The sequence below is a fragment of the Halichoerus grypus genome, chromosome 5, assembly GCF_964656455.1.
Source record: "Halichoerus grypus chromosome 5, mHalGry1.hap1.1, whole genome shotgun sequence".
Lineage (NCBI taxonomy): Eukaryota > Metazoa > Chordata > Mammalia > Carnivora > Phocidae > Halichoerus > Halichoerus grypus.
The window spans coordinates 114,842,405-114,862,084 of NC_135716.1; the positions used below are offsets into that span (position 1 = coordinate 114,842,405).

The following is a 19,680-nucleotide window of genomic DNA, read 5'->3' on the forward strand; positions in this document are numbered from 1 at the left end:
TTTTTTTTTTAACTTTTTTGGTTTTCTGGGTGTTTTTTTTTTTTTTTTGCATCAATAGAGGAAGTGTATGACTAGATACTTCTTGATGTTACAGAGTTACTATTAATTCAAAAGTATGAGAGAGATATTATGGTTATTATTATTTTTTAAAGAGTTGTTATGGACTGAATGTTTGTGTCTCCCAAGATTCATATGTTGAAACTCCCTACCCATGTGATGCTATTAGGAGATGGGGCCTGTAGGAGATAATCAGGGTCAGATGAGGACATGAGGGTGGAGCCCTCCTGGATGGGATTGATGCGGTCAGAGCAGGAGAGAGCTTATTTCCTCTCTCTGCTCTCCGTCCGCCATGTGAGGACTCAGCTGGAAGTCAGCAGTCTACAGCCTGGAGGTGGGCTCCCACCAGAACCTGACCCTGCTGGCACCCTCATCTCAGACTTCCAGCCTCTGGAACGGTGAGAAAGAAATTTCTGTTGCTTATAAGCTCCTCATTTTGTGGTATTTTGTTATAGCAGCCAAGCTGATTTTAAAAGGCCCCTTCTTTCTTTTTTTTTTTTGCATTTTTAAAAAGTTTTATTGTTATGTTAATCACCATACATTACATCATTGGTTTTTGATGTAGTGTTCCATGTTTCATTGTTTGCATATAACACCCAGTGCTTTCTTTTAGATTTTATTTATTTATTAGAGAGAGAGAGAGGACAAGCAGGGGGAGCTGCAGAGGGAGAGGGAGAAGCAGGTTCCCCACTGAGCAGGGCGCCCGATGCGGGACGCGATCCCAGGACCCCGGGATCATGACCTGAGCTGACGGCAGACGCTTAGCCAACTGAACCACCCAGGTGCCCCAAGTTCTTTCTTTTAGTCCTTTCCTCTACCTTCTAGAAAATTTACCAATGAATAGTTACAATTTCTGGAATTTGTTTTAAAAATTGCTCGGAGGTGAAGGGGATTGGTGTGGGTTGGGGGTATACATGAAACAAAGCTAGCATGAGTTAATAAATTATGAAACTGGGTGATGAGATCTGATTCTAAGTCCCCTTGATTCCAAAGTCCATACACTATTTTATCAGGTGTGATCTCCAAACACCATCTATTATAATACCATATTTCTTGGGTCTCCTCTAAATGAAGTGAAGCAGTGATTTTGAAAACCACTATTATGATGCACTCTTCTTGTCTTCTGCATTTTTGTTAACCCACTCTAAAGGAGTCAGGTCTTGGGAAAGGAAATAGAAAGTGTATGTTTTCCCTTTGGGCAATATTCTGTGATAGCTCAGGCCACTCTTTCTACTGACTGACATGGTCCAGATTCATGCAATGCTTCCTTTAGTTTGTTTGCAGAGATTTATCACCCCAGAGGAAGCATCTGAGTTGTTGCTGATGCCGTGTGGTTTAGTTGTCGAGACTGCAAGTGATTCCCAAAATCTTCAAATAACACTATGGGGAACTACCTACTGTTGCCACCACACACATATTTTCTACTGAGCTTTCTATGGCTCCTCAAATCCAAACTGGAAATTACCTGCTCACCCAGAAGTGGGATTATCATGAAGTTATTAAGGTTTAAGCTTCAGGGCTTATCACTTGTTGGGGCTGCTTCCAAGGCCCCAGCAATAGGTTAGTGTCATGAATTCAAAGAGTACCTTATTATGTCCCTGCCAAGAAAACTTGAATTGCTCTGTCATCTTAACAGTTGGTTTATGATAAAAACTTGATGTTTTCCAAGTTTGACAACAGTACTAGAAATGACATTGGGAATGGTGAGCAGTGAACATGAAAGAAACTTTTCTAATCTATCAGTAACGAGAAAAACTTTGATCAAGTTTGTTGATCAAAGTAAGTCTGGAGCCCAGCTCTTTGGGGGGACACCTCAGATCTGTCACATGTAACCCTGGGCAAGTTACTTAGCTTTTCTGCTCTTCAGTTTTTTTTTTCCATGTGTGACCTGGTGGATAATAATAGCACCTAGCTCATGAGGTTGTCATGAGGATTAAGTGAAATAAAACTGCTTAGAACAATGCCTGGAAAATAATGGGTGCTCGATAAGTTTTGTTATTGTCATTCTCTTTCTCATTTGTTATCTCAGATCTGCTAAGGACTAAGAAACCAGATAATCAGGCTTATTCAAACTCTAAATAAGATAAAATTAAATGGTCTTTGGGTGAATGGCTCCCCAACTAGCCCACGAGGAAAGTGTTTGAGCATTAGCACGGCTGTTCTGTTCAGGCAGGAAAAGCTGTAATGAGGCATCATTCTGGCAAGAGGGCTGCGCACCTGACTTGCTTCTTCTAATCAACAGAATCTTGACTCCTGTTATTGGTCTAGACAGAGAATTTTAATGTTATACGAAAGTATTCTTTATTTTTTTATTTTTTAAACTAAAAGAAATTTAAGTTTTTATTTAAATTCCAGTTAGTTAACATACAGTGTTATATCAGTTTCAGGTGTACAATATAGTGATTCAACACTTCCTTACAACACCCAGCACTCATCTCAGCAAGTGCTCTCCTTAATCCCCATCACCTGTTTCACCCATCCCCTAACCCACCTCCCCTCTGGTAACCATCAGTTTGTTCTCTATAGTTAAGAGTCTGTTTCTTGGTTTGTGTGTCTCTCTCTTTTTTCCCCCTTTCTCATTTGTTTTGTTTTTAAATTCCACATATGAGTGAGATCATACAGTTTTTGTCTTTCTCTGACTCACTTATTTCACTTAGCATTATACTCTCTAGCTCCATCCATGTCATTGCAAATGGCAAGATTTCATTCTTTTTATGGCTGAGTAGTATTCCATTATTTATATATACATGCACAGTATATATAAATATATATACACCACATCTTCTTTATCCATTCATCAATCCATGGACATTTGGGCTCTGTCACTAGTTTGGCTATTGTAAATAATACTGCTAATAACCATAGGGGTTCATATATCCCTTTGAATTAGTGTTTTTGTGTTCTTTGGGTAAATATCCAGTAGCGCAATTGCTGGATCATAGGGTAGTTCTATTTTTAACTTTTTTTTTTTTTTTGAGAGAGAGAGAGCACATGAGCAGGGGTGGAAGGGGGGCAGAGGCAGAGGGAGAGAGAGAATCTTAAGCAGGCTCCATGCCCCCTGAGATCAAGAGTCAGACGCTTAACTGATTGAACCACCCAGGTGCCCCAATTTTTAACTTTTTGAGGAAACTCCATACTGTTTTTTGCAGGGGCAAAAGTATTCTTTAATTCAAGTCTTTATAATGACAAAAAAATCAGACTAAAATGGCTCAGCCTGAAACATGAACATATAACTAACAAGTAGCTGTATTAAATACAATGAGGTTCAGAACAAACCTTAATGTTCTGTGTGGTTCTGACGTGGATCTCTAGTATTCTATGTCTAGCATTGTTGACACTCATAGTCAGTAGTGGATAAAGGGAAAGTGTCTGTCCCCATTTGGTTTTTTTTTTTTTTTTTTTGGTTGTCAAATGATCCTTTATTGAAACATTTTCCTTTGTAGGTAACTAGCTGGGCATTCCACCGCACCACTGTTGATGTCATCTATGACGTCATGAGGGTGGCGGCCATCAACATTGCAGCCCACAGACTGGGCAGTCCCCAGGATTTCTTTAATGGTTCCAGAGAGTTCTCTGGCTAAAGATCGGTGTCGCATCTGTTGGGCAATATTGACAATCTCATCAAAAGTGATATTTCCACTGTGCTTAATGTTTTTCTTGGTGGTTCCTTGAGAGCTTTGATAATCAGGGCAGAGGCAGAAGGTACCACTTCTATCTGGGCCTGTCTGTTCTGAATGGTCAGTTTCACTGTAATCCTTAGACCCTTCCAATCACCGGTTGCCTTGGCGATGTCATCACCAACCTTTTTTGGAGACAGACTCAGTGGGCGGATCTTCGGGGCCAGGGCAGATGTGGCACTGACTTCGCCACCCGTGCACCTCAGGTACATGACTTTGATCTCGTTGGGGCCGAACTTAGGCGGCATTGCAGGTGGCTGGTGTCGGATGAACCCGGATTTGGGACGACCGAAGAAAGTTGCACCTTTGCCTCCCCGAGCCGAAAGCCAAAAGCCCCATTTGGTTTTGATTTCCTTCCTCCATCACCCTGGTTATCACAGTCCTCGACACTTGTTTCACTCATTCTAGCTATCCTTCTTTCTTGTTTTTCCAGAACAGACCCATGTAATGCTGAAATTTCCAGTGCACAGTCAGTCTCAGCCTAATTCTGAGACAAAGTTCTGTCCCTGAGATGAAAGTGAGTGTCGATTTGATGCCCATAATATGGGCATTGTGATAGCCTTAATAATCTCTTAATATTTATTAAATGAATGGATGATCACTCTGGCTTTCACTGAAAGAGAATAATGCACATGGTCTAGAAAAACTCCCCCCAGCTGTGCAGAAATTATTGACCCTAAACTGTTGTGTTTCCTATGCCACACTATCAAACATCATCCTGGCTCTTCCAGCCAGGCCTGCATTGTTTAATGCATGCACAAAGCCATCTATACATGAGGACATCTATACACAAACAGTGTGACACTTGTTTGGGTGGGTCAGAGGTAATTTTTGCTTCATTCAACGGGATGGGTCACATTGTTCACTAGCAGATTGCAGATAGGAGAGCAGCTAATGTAGTTGTGAAGCATATTAAAATCTGTGTAGGTTGAATTTCTAATTTATTTTACTTGAAACTCTGAATTTTTATTTGCCTATGGTCCATCTTTTCACACAGAGCTTTAAGTTTATGAACATGAAATGCACTAATAGCAACGATGTTTTTTATTAAATGTTCTCTGCCAGAGATTATAATACATGTCCAAATATCTGATGAAGAAAAACAAAGGGAGGAGATAAGAAATAAGTGACCTAAAATCAGGACTAAATTCAAAACAAGCTTAAAGTTTTGCCATGAGTGAAAAATTTAAAATTTAGTTGCTCCATCTAGTGGTGAACCGTTATATGACTTTAGTGAAGAGCTTTTAGTTTTTCATGCTGGTTTTATTCAAAGTTTGTTATGGTTAAGTAGAAAAAAATACTTAATAGACTCCCTGTCTTATTGTCCCACTTAAGTTAACAGAAAATTACTCCACATAAAAAGAAAACATCACTACTTAATGTATCTCATAGACTTAACGACATATTTGCTAACCAACTCAAATTTCAAATCATTGTTTCTTCCTCAATTGGTCTAGGAACTAGCATCATTGCTGATATATATACCTATAATTATATTTTTAACCCATATATCATCCTGAAAATATGAGAAAATTTAGGTCTAACCTGGATTAATAGGCGAAAATTTAGGCCTAACCTGGGTTAATAGGCGAGAAAGGCTAATGAAGAGGTTAGCTCTTCGGCAGTTAAGAGCAAGAGTTTTTGACTCAGGCCTTCATAAGGCCTGAAAAGTGCTCCGAATTGTGTGAAAAATATCAGTCCATAGGTGAAGGGGATTAAGAGGTACAAACTTCCAGGTATAAAAGAAATGAGAAAAAATATAGATTACATGTGTACCTGAATGTAATAAATTGTTCCGCTTAGCAGGGGCTCTCCGTCGGGCTACTTGGGTTTGAATTCTGACAGTAGCCCTCCTTAGCTGGGTGGTCTTTGTATCTCAGTCTCGTCATCTGTAAAATGAAAACCATACTACCCCTCAGATAGAATTGGGAGGTTAAGTTAGATACTGCATGGAAAGCACTTGGAACTATATCTGACGCAGAATAAGCACTCAGTAACATTTTCCTGGTATCATTCCTGACTTTGCTTTGTGTATTCAGGGATGTCTTGATGTGGTTTTGGTGTGTCATTGAATTGTGTCAAGTAGTCAGGTATCCATTTGGCATGCCATTGGGAACCTCTCGCTTCCCTGACTCAGTGAAGTTGTTCTCACTCTAGAAGGGTCTCTTCATTGTAATATCTTAAGTGTAAGAGCGACCATATCCCATTCTGCAACATTATTTGTACGGTCAGTCTTTCACTTCCCAAATTCAGCTTTGTCTTCCAGAATTCCAGCACTCACTTGGAAAGCAGAGATGGCTTGTCTTGCTCCTCGGCATGCCCGAGGGTTGTTCATTTTCTCCTCAGAACTTCAAAAACATGGTTTTGCTTTAGTCTTTCCTGATAGCAAAGTTTGATGAGAAAAAGAGGAAGGACTGATTCCATGAAGCTACTTGGATACCTAGTCTAGGAAAATAGCACACTGAGCTGACCATATTAGAGTTATATTTTCTTTTACTCTTAGAAAGCTGTCTGCCATGAAATACCTCTCTTCTTCCGGGATCTAATTGCAGATGCCCCTAAGAGCCTGGACCAGGGAGCCGGAGGTGCCTAGTTTTAAGTTGTACCTCCACCATTTACTAGTTGAATATTAGACAAATTATTGACCTCTGTGGGCCTTTGTTTATTCATTTGTACAAGGGAAAGCATAGAAGCTGTCAGAAGTTGTTCTGCAAATTAAGCGAACTAATATGTATAAAGGTCTTAGACTAGTGCCTGGTATGTAGTAAGTGATACATGAGTTAGTTGTTACAGAGTTATTATTTGTGGATACTCATTATTCTGTGGAGCATGAAATGTTGTATCTTTCCAGAAATTTCAAATTCAGCATAATCTAAGACTTATTCTTTCACTTTCACCTTTTGTGACATTTTCCCATACATGCTCTTCTTGATTCCAGTCTTGAATTTTGTCTCTCCCTAGTCTTTGATTTACAGTTTTTCTTTTTAGATGGTATTGTCCACCTCTCCTGTTAATACATTTTACTCTAACCCTTCTACTTCTTACCAAGGAATTTCTCAAGGACATAAACTGTGTTTATGCTTTATATGTTTCTGATGCTTCCCAACAGAGCTAGTAGGTGCCCAGCAAACATGTGTGAATAAAAAATACAGAAACACTAGCTTGCATTTGCACCTCAAGTCTGTGATTGCGTCAGAAAAGAATACCTACAACTATAATTATTGTCATTTACTTAGTAGCTATTCAATGCTAGGCACTATCCTAAGGGTTTTATATAGCATGGCTCATTAAATGGCATCAACAATTTTGGGGGGTAAATCCTATTAGTTTCATTTTACAAACTAGGAAGCTGAGTTTCAGAAAATATAAATTGTTTGTCCAAGGTGTCACTGTTAATGGCTAAAGCCCCTTTCTCCTGAAAAAACCCTCTCTCGGTTATTGGACATGTCCTTCATTTTTCTATTCCTTGTAGTATGTTTATGGTACATGGTTTGTATATGGTTTAGGGTGGGGCCACGGTTCTTTGGTCTTCCATCTCCTGCAGGCAAATGCCTTTGCTGAACTCCCCCAGAACTACACATTTGAGAGGTTGCAAATTCTAATGCTACAGGAACCATACAGAGAACCGTATGTGTTGTGCGAGGGTATGGGTCATGTCTTGGAAATCCAGCGTTTTCCCCATCCTGTCACCAGGACCTGTGAATTTTCTGTGAATGATGTCAGTCAGCTATGGCCTCTTTGTCCTCCCTTCCCCCTCCACATCACTCTGGTTCAAGTCCTTGTTACCTCATGCTACCCGGGAAGATTGCAAGAGTTGCTTAACGCCTTCTTGCAGATCTTGTGTCTTCCCCTCCCTAATCTAGTCCGTTTATCACAGCAAAACAAATTTTTGGACTTTAGCTCCTTACCAAAAAGCCTTTGTGGTTTCCCATTGTTTATTACTACGTCGAAACCTAGCTTTTCATTGTAGACCAGCCACAACATATTCATACCTAACACTCCGTTGTTATGCCTTTACCCAAATCCTCTGCTTTGGTCAGAATGGCTCCGATGGCAGTTCCTGAAAATGCCAAGCACAGACTTTCTTTTTCTTTTCTGCCATGATCTTTTCTTAGCTTCTTCCAGTTAAATAAATCTTATCCCACTTTCCTGTTCTATACTAGTTTTTTGTTGTTGTTGTTTTTGATGAGATGAATGCTTGCCCTTGTTTCTTTCTTTCTTCTCTCTTTCCCTCAATATGAATTTCCCTGACCCCCTACCACACTTATTAAATCATGAATATGGAATGCATTCTGTATACTGTTTCATAGAAAGGCAGTAGAATATAGTAATCCAACACATAGACTCTGGAGCTAGGCAACTGACTTCAAATCCTGGTGGTACCATTCACCTTCCTGGTGACCTCAGTCAAGTCACTAAACCTTTCTGTTCTGAAGTTACTTCTACTCTACATTGAAGATAAAGTAATGCCTGTCTGATGAGACTGCAGAGAGGATTAAATGAATCATTGTGTGTAAAACAATGTCTGGCACAAGATAAGCACTAAATAATAGCAGTGATGATGATGATGATGATGCTATTATTTGCTCTTTTGCGTGTGACATTTTTCCATAACTGATTTGTAAACTCTTTCAAGTCAGAGATTTCTATAAATCCTTGTCTTGTAGGAAGAGAGTGTGATACAAAAGTTCATAGTGGTCAGGAGACCAGGCGTATGAGATTAGGCAGGTCTTCAACTTTCAGACTCCCTTTTGCTTAGGTGTAAAATGGAAATAATTTTTTCTTATATATGTATAGTGTATTAAAAGTCTTTTTTTCATGGACAAAGTTCATTTATTATCTACCTGCTCTCTTCACATATGGGATAATTTATGCAAAGCATCTTAGAAACTGAGGCATGTGGATGTCAACTGTATTAGCCAAGTGCTCAGTCGTGCTGTTTGAAGAATGGGATCAAATGCTTGTCTTTCCTTCTCTCCCCTCCCCTCTCATCTAATAACCTCCATATAAAAAGAATTAGAAGAATTTCTTTTTGATGTTTTTAGTCAATAGTGTCTCAGTACTTCCACGGAGCACTCTCCCACCCCCTCTTCCAGAAAAGCATTATTTTTTTAGAAGGGCAGGTTGTGAATGTGAATAGGGGCAGCTAGTTCTGTGGTATACCGGTGGATGGAGGAATAGTAGGATTTGAAGAAATCTCCTAAAATAATGTTCTAACTCTTGTTTCATAGAGTTTAGTTTTTTTTTTTTTTTTTTTTTGTCTATGGTTTATCAGGGTGATTACTATCTCTTTTCTAAGGTAAAAGGAGATACCAGACTTAAAGGAAGGGGAGTAGAGGGAGTGAGGAATAGAAAGCAAATAATCATCATGGGAAAAAAGAAGATCAGAAACTGGAAACTGACACAGGGCAATAAAGGTATCAGATTAAAAATGAATAAAAGATGGAACCATAGGAAGTGAATATGATTTTTTTAAGGCAAGAAATGGTGACTTGTTTAGTCTTTGAGAAGCAGAATATTATCAAAAACATAGTAAAATAATGAGTACAGAAGGGTATATGATATGGCCAGCTGTGGGAATTTCTAGGCTGGCTTCTGTGTTACTCATTAAGTATCCCAGCTCTCATTCCATATTCAAACTAAGCATCCATAAACTTCTCTATCTAGCAGGATGAGACCTAGGAAGATATTGAAATACCAAAGTAACTATGGAAATAGAAAGAACAAAGAAGAATTCTTGAAAGTCTCTGGGTAAAGATAAAAGGAAAACAGAATAAAGAAGATCTCACAGCAGGGGCGTGTGACAGATCTCCAAATCAAGAAGTCAGGGAAGATGAAGTGGAACAAAGCCAAATCTCCACAACCAGGGAGATGGTCCATAGATTTCAACTACCCAGTTAACTTTCAGATAACTCACTCAGGAGAACAGAACTGGAAACATATAAAACATAAGTTTAATTCTCTCAGTAAATGATGCAAAAAGAGTAGCGAGAATTTTGAAAATGGTCTTACATCAGAAGAAGATTTTATAGACTGCCTGAATGTCTTAAAAAACCTGGAGAAGAACGATCCTGGATTAGCCAAATTCTAAGTATGAACATTATTTCAAAATGTTAGGAAATCAAGATTAATATGCTTATAAATTTGATCGGTTATAAAAATATGTATATAGGTGTGTGTGTGTATAAATAATAAAAATTTTTTGAAGGAAGATTATAGATTTATGCATAGCAAATAAAAGGCAAGAGATACTTTGAAATATATGTTTTTGTAAATGCCTGATTGGATCCCTGTTCTTTTACTCTAGTCTGAAATTAGCTGTGTGTTTTGGTGATGTATAGATTATGTATTTCTATGCAGCAAACACCCCCAAACTTAGAAGTTCTCACATGGTTTCTTGTCCTCTTATGTGATCTCTTGAGGCCTATGCTTGGAATTCACACAATGTCACTTCTTCCTCATTCAGTCAAACCAAATCTCAAGGCCAACCGCTATTCAAGGGCTGGGAAAATGGACTCCTCTTTGTGGGAGGAGCTAGAAAGAATTTGTGGTTATTTTTCACGTACTGTAGGTGTTTAACTCAATTATAAAGTGAGATAAGAGATAAGAGACTTAAATTGAAAACGGCTAAATTATTGCCAAGTGTTATTAGTATATAGCCGACCCACTGTTCCTTCCCTCCTTCTCCAGGGTCTTTTTTTGGGGCAGATATCCTTATGAGGAAGCTCAAGATAGGCTGCTGAAACCTTGCTGAGCCAACTAGAAGGGTGTTTGGGGTCTTGGCCACTACCCATTTATTCCTGGCTATTCAGTATCTCACGTATGAGTCTGCTACCAATTCAGTGACATACAAAGTGCACTAAATTTCAGAAAGAAAGATTTTTCTTTGTGCTGTAAATCTTGTGATAATATTTGTCATTAGCTCAAGCACTGATCCATAGTTCAAAGGAAATTTACACTTCAACGGAGTAAGACAGGTTTTTATCTTCTTAAATCATGGTACCAGGGGCTGGAAGAAAAATAGGCAAAAAAAAGTAAGGTTGAATTACCTTGTTTATTCAGCTCTCTGACATCCTCATAAGAACTCAACAGAGACAGTGGGGCTGAAGGATCCGTGAGTATTTGTAGGAGGCACCTCTGTGGTCAATCCACATTGCAGGGTCCCCTTCTCTAAGGAGCTGCAACGTGCACAGATATGTGCTCTCCTTCCGCCCACCCTGAAGGCCATCTCAATGTTAGGAACGAGTCTCCTGGATCATGACTTACTGGCTTAGGCCTGTCGTCTGCTCTAAGGTAAGCCAATCAGTTTGTCGCTCTCGTGAACTGGAAATCTTGCCAGAGGAGCAACAGTGTTATTGGAAGTTGCTCTGGAAGGGAGACCCACCACCTCCTGCCGAAGAAATACATGGAACTGCACTAGTTTCTACCTTTTCTGAGCCTTGGTTTAATTCTTCCTTAGACTCGGTAAGGTATTCTACTAGTCTTGCACTAAATTCCCTGTTTTTGCTCAAACTACTAGAGTTGGTTTCTGTTCCTTGTCAAAAGAAACTTAACTAACAGAAGACAGCCACAACTGTGACTGAATGGTTAGAAGAAAATGGTTTATCTGGATGCCATTTCAGCAATTCATTGAGTCATTCAATAGTCATTTATTGAGGACCTATTATATGCCAATCACAGGGATAGGTATGCAAATAAGACAGAAGGAGGTGTGGGGAGACAGTCAGACAAACATATAATCACACTAAATTGTGATAATGTTCTGGTAGAGATACTTACAAAGTGATGTGGGAGTACAGATAAGAGTATGAATGAACTCTCTGGGTAGGTTGGGGAGCTGGGGTTAATCAGCTTGGAGAAGGATATAAGCTAAGGACTAAATCAAAGCTATACAGCAAATTCAATCTCATTACATTACAGTGGCAGCAAATGAGGAATTGCTACATGGAGGCCGAAGACCAGCTCTTCTCAATATGAACTCAGCTCTGCCGAGTGGGAACTGATTTGAACAGCAGCATGAGAGACTGAGATGATATATGGAAGAATTTCCTGACAGTGAGAGTAGTTAACGTTGGGAGATTGTAGCATCTTCTCCTCTGGAGGTTTAAAAAATAACATAGCTCATCATCTGCCTGGGATAGCATTGTTGTGATGCTGTCTAAAAGTAGGGAAATGGAAGATAATTGCTCAAGGTCTTTTCTAGCTTAGAGTTTTCAAAATTCTGTCATTTTTTAGAAAAACTTTATCGAACCAATGAAAAATAAAATTACAGGCAGAAAAGTAACGCAAAAGGATAGAAAAACAATTGAATTATTAGTTCCCTCTTGGTTCAGGAATGAGGAAGAAATGAAGGGACTAAAAAGATAGAATATGTGTTATTTTAGAAATTATTCTGAAATTACGTAGTCTGTTGGTTGTTTAAGAACTCCCAGGTTGGGGCTCAACTGGTTGCTAACTAATGGTCCTGTCTTTTCCTTCCCAACCCAGAGTACTTTAGTTTCCCCTAATTCACTTTATAACTAACTTCTTCAGCTTGTAGAACATTTTGTATATGTTTATAAATTTCTTTTTACTGTGAACTTAAGCAAATTTATAGAATAAGACAGTCAAATGAACATTAGTTCTCTACATCACTCAAAATTTACATCTGTCCTTTTTAAGGTTAGCTACCTACATTCTGCTTATAGAATTTTTGAATTCTGCTTTCTTCCACATGATGGATGTCATTTATGTATGTTGATGTATTCCTCATACTTGCCACATTTGACAGCACTTGGGCACATCACCGTGAATCCATGTACTAAGTGGGGTAGCTAGAACTGAGTGGGAGGTCAGATGCCCTGGGACCATCTGTGATGGGATGAAATCATCACTGCCTCATACCTGTCACTGGAGCCTCCTCATCAGGAAGCTAAGTCTTCCTCCCTCCTCCCTGCCTTTCTGCCTTCCTCCTTTCTTCCCTTCTTCTTTCCCTTCCTCTCTTTCTTCCAATTAAAGAAACTAGCATGAGCTTAAAATTACAACATGGGTCCAGAGAATTGTGAGTCCGGTTGGGCTACAGATAAAGTATATGACTAGAAAATAAAATTAGAAGATTAAGTTAGGCAAAATTATGTAGAATTTGCTAAGACTGCAGAGTTTGGTTTGTTGGGCAGGCATTGGGAAATGCTGTGTTCACAGCATTTGGAAGACATTTTGGAAGATAAGCGTGGAAATGTTGCACCGTGGAAGGCTCTAGAGAATGGTAATCAGTTTAAAGCCTCAAAGTGGGGACACATTCAAAATGAGACACACATTCACATTCTATTTTATATTAAACTCCAAGATGTACATACATACACCGATATTTTGATATTGGGCTAATGCCTTGTTTTATTTTTTAAATGTGAATCCACTCAGTGTTCTAAGTTGTTTTTATTTTTGCTTTAATCTTAATCATAATTCATTGTCTATGATTTTCAGTTTTAGTTTCTTGAAAGCTGCACAAAACTTTAAAGACATTTGCAAAGCAATCTTAGTGCAGTATCCCTTGAGATTTTAAGTTTTTCACCAATCTTTTTATCTCACTCACACTTAATTTGACAGCAGATTTTTTTTTTAGCAACAGCCTTTATCTAGTTTTTACCAAAGCATTCAGTTTAAGTTTCATAAAAAAAATCTACCTCTCTTTTCTTGCATATACTTCATCAGTTAATTTTTAACTCAATAAAGCAATTAGAATAATGAAAACACATCACAAACTGATTTTTGATGAGCATACAACTTGACTGGTGGGAAGAGAAGGTACAAGTGTGGTGGAATATAGTCTTAACTAGGAATGTTCAGTGTACTTGGACATAAGGCTTATATTTGGGAATGGGGAAAGAGAACATGGATTAATCTGCTGTGCCAGTTAAGAGAGTTTAAGGAAAGGTGGAAAAAAACCCCTAGAATTTGGTTTTGAGTCTTTCACCAGAAAATCAAATTTCAGTTTTTGGTGTCCCTACATAGATTTATTATACTACCTTTAACATACTAAACTTCTACCCATATCTTTGTGTCTTCCTCATATTAATTTTTTCCTTCAATTTCCCTGAGATTCTAGAGCATGAGGGCAGGAACTGGACGGAAATATTTCAGTAGACTAGACAGTACCCTCTTCTGGGATGAAGATATCCTTGAGGAAGGGAGAAGGTCTTCTTGTTACTGAGATTGTAGAGGATTAAAAGAGGGACTGTTTTGTGTCTTGGTTTGGAATCTCCTCAGTGGATTTTGACCTATAACCCTTTTTTCCAGGATATACTTTCCATTGGGAGTATGATGGGGTGCAATTCAAAGTTTTTGCCTTTTTTTTATGGAGCTTCTGGGATTACCAGATCACCAACATCTCCATCTGGTAGAACTGAGAGAAGGAAGAGGAGGAGGAGGAGGTGGGGAGAGGGGAGGAGGAGGACAGAAAGAGGAAGAGGAAGAAACCTTCCTTCTAGTTCTCCCTAAGGTACACAAAGAGTAAACATATCCCTTTTCCTACCTCCTCCTTTAGGTGACTTGCAAAGTTAGGACCCTGGAAACCTTCAGAAAGTGACTTTCCTAGCTCAATTCTGTACGTGGTGCTGATTCACATGGGACTGATTCACATGGGACTGGATATCAGAGCTACCTTGATAGTTGATCTTGTGGAAACAGTACAAACTTGTTTCTTGAAAAAGAAAATATAAAATTACAAATGATTTTTCCTTTAAGAATAAAATCAAGTTTAACTAAAAACCTGGAAGGACTATATTGCATCCTGTAGCGTAGCATAAAATCCTTCAACCAATTACAATGTCAAATGACAATGGGGGTATCTTTTTTTCTGATAAGGATCAGAAATCTAGTATTGTCCAAACACTCCAGAGGTGCTATTTGTTTCAAGTGGAAAGGAAGTATTTATACCAATTATTGTGATGAATGAAATGAAATGAAGACTACTTGGGATGGTTAAATGTTTACTCACATGATCAGGTGGTTACGGCAGCCCCAGGCTCTGTGGTGGGAGCAGATTCCTGGTACCTTCTAGCCCATGTATTGAAAATACTAGACAAAACCTAAATTTTAGAAGAAAAGCTGCTGTCTGGTGGTATTAGTGGTGCTTTCTTTTGACACTATGTATTGAGGGTATATATTTATATAGACTCAATATCTAGGTCACTCAACATTGCTTGAAACTAATGAAGCTTAGCCTCAGGGCCCCTCACTTACATCGGCCTTTCAAAATGCTCATATGGTCATATGCTTTTGTGAAGTTTGGAAAAGTAGGATACTTTACTGCAATTTGTTAAAATCACTAGACCATTCTACTTTGACTTCCTGTCATGGTTAGTTTTATGTGTTAACTTGACTGGACCATCGAGTGCTCAGATATTTGGTCAAATGTCATTCTGGATATCTGTGGGAGTGTTTTTGGATGAGATTAACATTTGAGTTGGTAGACTGAGTAAAGCAGATTGCCCTCTCTAATGTAGGTGGCCCTCATCCAATTGGTTGAAGGCCAATTGCCTACCCTTCCACAAGTAAGAGGGAACTCCTTTTGCTTGAGTGTTGAGCTGAGACTTCACTCAAATCTGCTGCCTTCAGACTTGAACCGAAACATGGGCTCCTCTTGGATCTTCAACCTTGGTTTTTAGACTGGAACTACACCATTACTTCTCCTGGATCTCCAGTTTGCGGACTGTGGGTCTTGAGATCACCTTCACAGTGGTATGAACCAATTCCTTAAAATAAATCTCTTTCTATATAAATATATATCCTTTTGGTCCTATTTCTCTGAAGAACCCAGACTAATATCCTCTTTCATATTTACCCTTGAGTTGGGTGATATTGGAAGTGTTTTGGGGATCTAATTTAATTGGGGAATCATTTAGTTGAGTATATTTATATAGTTTGCAGTCACTTCTGTGTACAGTAAACTAGCCTGGTGTGGAAATGGCTTCCAGCTTTATCCCCGTGCCCACTGTACCAGCTCACTTGATAATGTGACTGAAGACCTCTGCCTGGAGTTCTATCCCTGTGAGTGTTGTTTAGCACCTGGCACTGAAAGTCTGTGGTTGGTGGAGGAAAAATGATGTCAAAGAGTCACCCCATAGAAGGTTAACTCCCTTTCACTTATGGCGTTTTCATATTTGGTACCATAGCATCTGTGCCTTGATATCAATCCAGAAACCCCAGGGCAACAAGTGAGAAGTGAGCAGCACAGGCATGAGATAAGGTATAATAAGGTTGTGCCTGCCTGAAGTTAATCAGTGCAGCACTAGCTCAAACAAGAGATAAGTAGGACAGAGAGCTAAGACTGAGATGCACACCAACATCATTTAATACCATGCTTCATACACGGATTTTTCTTCAATTCTAGAACATCTTCTGCCATTATGTCTTCAAATATTATGTCTTTCAGATTCTTGATGTTTTGAAATTCCTATTAACTGTTGGAACTTCTTATTCTATCCATGATTTCTTTTAATTCTGCTTTCATGTATTCCATTTCTTTTTTTTCTGTAAGCTGTATTTTGACTGATTTTCTGTCACCATTGCCATCACTGCACCTTTGCTGCAGTCTGAGTTGGAGCCTTGAACCTGCATGGCTCCCGTGGCCCACACACTGAGCTCTCTGTTCCAGGGTGCCTTGAATGTTTCATTCAGATTGGATTAATAACTACACTCAGGGCATGGAATTCGACTTCCTGGTGACTGCTAGGGAATTAAATGACATAACCTGGAAGTGTGGAGGAGTAAGTTTCTTATAGGATGAATATTGACCAATGAGATTTAAGAGTAGCAAGGGATAAAGTAAATTTCCAATGCTCCTGCCTACCCCATGGGGACTACTCTGGGGTGTGCTTCCTTTGTACAGCCCTCCGCAAAGGCCTGCAGATACACCTGCTGAGCACCCTATTGTGTGTCTTCATAGATCATTACGAAGTGACAATCAGTGCTTTGGTGCAGCTCATCACATTGGTTTGTGTCCCTCCTTGCTTTGTTCCTCCTTTCCTTACCCTCATTTCCCTGGGCTTGCATCTTACAAATGAAGAATAGTGTTTGTTTGTTTTAAGATTTATTTATTTATTTTAGAGAGAGAGCACAAGCGGGAAGGGCAGAGGGAGAGGGAGAGAAAATCTCAAGCAGACTCTGGGCTGAGTGTGGAGCCCAACATGGGGCTCAATCCCACGACGCTGAGATCGTGACCTGAGCTGAAACCAAGAATTGGCTGTTTGACTGTGCCACCCAGGTGCCCCATGAAGAACAGTGTTTTAATCCTCACTTCAGGCATGTTTCCTAGAAGACTTGGGCTAAGGTACCCATTATAAAAAACATTTCCTTAACCTCACATCTCCCTTCATCTATTCCATTTATATTTTTCTTCCTTGGAAACTTTTTGAAACAGTTCTCTTTCTTTCTTTTCTTTCTTTTCTTTCTTTCTTTCTTTTCTTTCTTTCTTTCTTTTCTTTCTTTCTTTCTTTCTTTCTTTCTTTCTTTCTTTCTTTCTTTCTTTCTTTCTTTCTTCTTTCCTCTTTCATCTCTGCTTTCTTATCTGCCATTCATTCTTCAGTCTAACTCCTCTCTCCCATTTCTCTTAAAACTGCTTTCACCGAGATCAATAATGACCATGTTGTTAAATCCAAAGGATAATTTTCAGCCTTTATCATACCTGATCTGTGTGCAGCACTTGACATTGACCTCACATCCTTCCAGCATTGTCTTGCCCTGAATTCTAGACAATGTACTCTTAATTTTTATCTTGCCATTATAGCTGCTACATCTCAGTCACCTTTATATATCTTGTAAATATTGGTGTTTCCCAGGGTTCTATCCTCACTTCCCTTCCCTCTCCTTTCCTCTTCTCTGGTATAAACCCCCCCTGGGCAGTCTTACTTACTTACATAGCTTCAGGTGCCATCTATATGCCAATAACTTCCAAACCATATTTTAAATCTAATTTTCTCTCAGGGCGCCTGGGTGGCTCAGTCATTAAGCGTCTGCTTTCAGCTCAGGTCATGGTCCCAGGGTCCTGGGATCAAGCCCCGCATCGGGCTCCCTGCTCCGCGGGAAGCCTGCTTCTCCCTCTCCCACTCCCCCTGCTTGTGTTCCCTCTCTCGCTGTGTCTCTCTCTGTCAAATAAATAAAATCTTTAAAAAAAAAAATCTAATTTTCTCTTTTTCTTTTTTCCTTTTATTCATTTAAGACAAGGGGAATACTTTATTCATGCCCATCAGAGGAATGGACAGCTTGGGTCTGTAACAAAGCATTGTGCTTTAAAGCATAGGTCAGTAATTGTATATGAGAGTATACACAGCTATCCACAAATTAACAGAGCACAACTTTTCAATATTCAAAACAGAACAAGCTTCCCTGTAAAAGCAGCACCTCTGTGACATTTTTAACTTTAGTGTTCTTCTCCTCCTTCTTCACCCTCTCCTTCAACAGAATCCATACCAGCTTCCTCATAATCCTTCTCAAGGATTATGTCATGTCCTCATGGGCCTCAAAAAACTCTCCTTCCTCCATGCCCTCACCCACATACCAGTGAACAAAGGCACGTTTGGCATACATCAGGTCAAACTTGTGGTCCAGGTGAGCCCAGGCCTCAGTGATGGCTGTGGTGTTTCTCAGCATGCACACAGATCGCTGTACTTTGACCAGGTCTCCATCAGGTACCATGATAGGAGGCTGGTAATTAATGCCAACTTTGAAGCCAGTGGGGCACTGGTCCACAAACTGGATGGTACACTTGGTCTTGATGGTGGCAATGGCAGCATTGACATCTTTGGGAACCACATTGCCATGGTACAACAGGCAGAAGACATGGATTTACCATGGCAAGGGTCACATTTCACCATCTGGTTCGCTGGCTCAACAGCATGCATTGGTGATCTCTGCTACAGAAAGCTGTTCGTGGTAGGCTTTCTCAGCAGACATGACAGGGGCATAGGTGGCCAGAGGGAAGTGGATATGAGGATAGGGCACCAGGTTGGTCTGGAATTCTGTCAGATCAACATTTAGGGCTCTCTCAAATCTGAGAGAAGCAGTGATGGAGGACATAATTTGACCTATCAACCTATTTAGGTTAGTGTAGGTTGGCATTCAATACAAAGGTTTCTATGACAGATGTCATAGAGGGCCTCATTGTCTACTGCGAAGGCACAATCAGAGTGCTCCAAGGTGGTATGGGTAGTGAGGGTGGAATTTTAGGGCTCGATTACAGCTGTGGAAACTTGGAGGCCTGGGTAAATGGAGAACTCCAGCTTAGACTTCTTGCCATAATTGACAGAGAGATGTTCCATCAGCAGGGAGGTGAACGCGGAACCAGTTCCTGCTCCAAAGCTGTGGAAAACCAAGAAGCCCTGAAGACCTATGCACTGGTCAGCCAGTTTCCAAATTCAGTTCAAGACAAGGTCAATGATCCCCTTGCCAGTGGTGTAGTGCTCTCTGGCATAGTTGTTGGCAGCATCTTCCTTCCCTGTGATGACCTGCTCAGGGTGGAAGAGCTGGGGGTAGGGGCCAGTGCAAACTTCATCAATGACCGTGGGTTCCAGGTCTACAAACATGGCTCTGGGCACATGCTTCCCAGCACCTGTCTCACTGAAGAAGAGGTTGAAGGAGTCATCTCCTTCCCTAACGGTCTTGTCACTTGGCATCTGGCCATTGGGCTGAATGCTATGTTCCAGGCAATAGAGCTCCCAGCAGGCATTGCCAATCTGGACACCAGCCTGGTCAACATGGATGGAGATGCATTCACACATGGCTGCTGCTTTGTGGCAGCCAAGCAGATGGCGGAGAGGAAGAGGAGAGTTCATTGCTTCTTACAGCACGACTCTTAAGGGATCATTGTAAGAGAACTTGTCAAGTACCAGATTCTTAAAAGGACCTAATTGTCTGCTAGACATTTCTTCTTTGGTATTCTATAAACCCCTGAAGCTGGACATGTCCAAAA

General features: G+C 40.0%; 1 long non-coding RNA gene and 2 pseudogenes across 5 annotated transcripts in view; 1 reads left to right on the plus strand and 2 right to left on the minus strand.

The window, feature by feature from the left end:
• The first annotated feature begins 218 nt into the window (after window positions 1-218).
• LOC144381904 (uncharacterized) overlaps window positions 219-19,680 on the plus strand; it is a 69,654-nt gene continuing 50,192 nt past the window's right edge. Inside the window, exons 1-3 of one of the 5 annotated variants that reach the window (XR_013448078.1) lie at window positions 219-455; window positions 10,797-11,027; window positions 15,218-15,452. This is a non-coding gene — a long non-coding RNA (uncharacterized LOC144381904). The remainder of the gene's footprint in view (window positions 456-10,796; window positions 11,028-15,217; window positions 15,453-19,680) is intronic. The other 4 variants (XR_013448076.1, XR_013448079.1, XR_013448077.1 and 1 more) reach the window with 4 other exon arrangements.
• Window positions 3,436-3,997, minus strand: LOC144381903 (large ribosomal subunit protein uL11 pseudogene; annotated as a pseudogene).
• On the minus strand, window positions 18,097-19,489 carry LOC118551471 (tubulin alpha-1A chain-like; annotated as a pseudogene).